The sequence below is a fragment of the Magnolia sinica genome, chromosome 11, assembly GCF_029962835.1.
Source record: "Magnolia sinica isolate HGM2019 chromosome 11, MsV1, whole genome shotgun sequence".
NCBI classification, from domain to species: Eukaryota; Viridiplantae; Streptophyta; class Magnoliopsida; order Magnoliales; family Magnoliaceae; genus Magnolia; species Magnolia sinica.
In genome coordinates this window covers 24,781,233-24,784,264 of record NC_080583.1, presented here as the reverse complement: position 1 = coordinate 24,784,264, position 3,032 = coordinate 24,781,233, and the positions used below count along the sequence as shown (strand labels likewise).

Sequence of the window (3,032 nt, the reverse complement as noted above, 5' to 3'; positions counted from 1 at the left end):
TACGCCCTCATGTATGATTTTTCCTGAAAATACAAGACATATGGACATTAAGCCAGGGGTTATCCAACTCCTTCCTAAGTTCCATGGGCTTGAATCTGAAGAACCATATCTACATTTGAAAGAGTTTGATGAGATCATAGCCACTTTATATTTTCAAAATGTGTCTAAGGACACAGTCAGGCTGAAACTCTTTCCTTTTTTCTTGAAGGAGAAGGCTAAGACGTGGTTACATTCACTACATCCTAGATCCATTGCACATAGAATAATATACAAAGGGAATTTATAAAGAAATTTTTTCCACATCATAAAACGATTACCCTTAGAAAAGCAATCATGAACTTCACTCAAAAGGAGGATGAAATATTTTACCAATGTTGGGAAAGGTTCAAGGATTTGGTCAGTTCATGCCCACAACATGGCTTTGAAACATGGCACATTACCAATTTTTTCTATGATAGACTGACATCTTCCATGCGCCAAATGGTCGAGATAATGTATATGGAGAATTCATGAATAAAAATGTCGATGAGGTATGGGATTACTGTAAGTACTATAGTTTCTATCCCTCTTTGTTGTCAAATTTGTAGTGCCAAAATCACTATTATACTCTGTTATATATAACTTGCATAAGTGAAGCTCTCTCAAGGATCAACATTCATAAACAAGCTAAGCTCACAACAAGCAAAGCTCTCAACTACAAGACTCAAGATCTTGAATGAAAGAACTGCTCATAAGACAAGACTCTGGAATGAAAGAACTGCTCACAAGGCAAGACTCAAGCTGAACTCAAGACTCAAGCTAAAACTCAAGCCACTTTCAAGATTGAGCTACATGAAGAGTTCAACTACATCAAGACTTCAAGACTGATACTTCAAGGTCACTTGTTCCTAATGCTTCAATGTCCATACTTTATGATTGAGGTTTGTTTGACCATAGGTTGACCTTAGAAGTAGGTCATTTCGGATACATAAGTCGAATGTTATTTTTCATGTGATTGGTCTGTTCTTCGACTAGTCCTAGGCCTTCTTCGACTAGTCCTAGACTTGCTTCGACCAATCTAAGAAATTCCTCGACCAGTCGTAAGTTTGTTACAAATTCCGGATAAAATCTGTTAGCCTTCGACGAGTCCTAGAATCTGTTCGACCAGTCGTAGGAACAGTGTCGACTGATCTTTGACCAGTCGTACATTCTTCGACTCGAAGTCCAGCGAAGATATTCAGGACCTACGACCAGTCAAAGGAAACCTACGACCAGTCATAGGTGACCTACGACCAGTCATAGGAGGGCTACGACCAGTCGTAGAACGGTCAAAGTATATTCCGCCGGATTTTTTAAATATCTGTTATGGCTTCGACTAGTCGAAGAGCACTCTAGACCAGTCGAAGACCCGATCTTCTCACCTATAAATAGTGCACGAATCTCAGAAGAAATTATCGATTTAATTAAAGTATTCAAGCCAATCTTCGTCGAACTTCTGAGAGATAATTCTGTGCTCCATCTAAGCTAAGTGTGCTTATTTAATATTCTCTTTCCTTAGCTTTATTTTAATTGATTTTGTTTCTTATATTCCAATTTGATTTGATAAAGAGGAATTATTATTCCCTTTCTTTGGAATCAAAATCAATTAAGGCAAGCCCTATTTGGTTTAATTTAAAATCTATTAGAACTAGAACCATTGTAATCGAGTACTGGACATTGAACTTGGACATTCAATCATCTACTTTGATTTGGTTCTACCGGGCTGCTACAATGAAGGAGATATTTAGGTATTTTACATATTGTAAATTCCTTTCTATTATTTTGGTTTCTTTCAAGATTTGTCAGAAAAATCTTGTTATTTTGGTTATCTGAGGAAAACCAGGAAAACTCAGAAGTGGGGTTTTTTTTTAATTGTGTAAGCCCACATACAAAGACACAATTGTAAGGGTTTTGGGTGAACCTGGGAAAACCTATTTTTAGTGAACGCTAATATCCCCTGTGTGAGGATATTAGGAGTGGAGTAGCATTTTGTGTGGCTGTTGTTTAACAGTTGGTGAACACACAGGCGAACCACTATAATCCCTTGAGTTGTGGTTGATTGTTTTATTCTTCTAATTTTTTATTCTTTTTGTGGGATGTATGTATGGTGGTGAATGTTGTAATTATTTCAAGCTTTGTGAGAATGTTGTAATAGCTTAGAATTTACTTTTTGCTATTCCTTTATAAGCTTGATTTTCAATTTCATTTGAAAGTTGTTCCAGCAAGGTTGCCCTGCCATTTTTATGGTGTATGGCTGTCCCTAGAATAATACATCTTTAATTACAAGTTATTTCAATTCAGTTTATATTTATTTTTGTATTCCTCTTCGATTTGAGACTTGATACAAAGACCTTTCTAGAAATAAGGTTGTCCTACCATAAACTCTGGTTTTGGTGTAAGGTTGTCCTTAGAATAACGTTTGTATCAACCTCTCAAGATCTGAATTTTGAGGTTGTTTTTCTTTCCCGCCGTGTTATTTAATTTGGCGCTCAGTTTCTTTATTATTCTGTTATAAGTTTTTATTTGGCATTGTCCTATTCACCCCCTCTAGGACATATAGCTTGGCCTTTTCAAGTGGTATCAAAGCCTAATAGCTCGTTTTTTGGATTTAATTCCTGAGCTAACGATTTAAGCTATTTAAGATGTCAAATTTTGATAGCCTTTCAGTCACTAGGCCTCCACCCTTTGATGGCTCCAGCTATGCTTATTGGAAAGCCAGAATGAGGATCTTCCTCAAATCAATGGATGAAAATGTGTGGCAAGCCACAGTGACTGAATGGAATCCTCCTATCATGGAAGTTACTGGGGTTGATGGTTCAAAATCAATGAAAGCCACACCATATTACCAATGGACCACCCTTCAGAAAAGTGAGAGTAGTGCAAATGCTAAAGAACTAAATGCAATTACTTACGCACTATCACCGGATGAGTTCAAAAGAATCATTTCTTGTGATACTACAAAGCAAGCTTGGGATATATTAGAAATGACACACGAGGGTACTACAATTGTCAAA

General features: G+C 36.8%; 1 non-coding gene across 1 annotated transcript; it reads right to left on the bottom strand.

Moving 5' to 3' along the window:
• Window positions 1-315: 315 nt before the first annotated feature.
• LOC131219620 (small nucleolar RNA R71) lies at window positions 316-422 on the bottom strand. The gene has a single exon (XR_009158270.1). It is a non-coding gene; the product is annotated as a small nucleolar RNA R71 (small nucleolar RNA).
• Window positions 423-3,032: the final 2,610 nt, after the last annotated feature.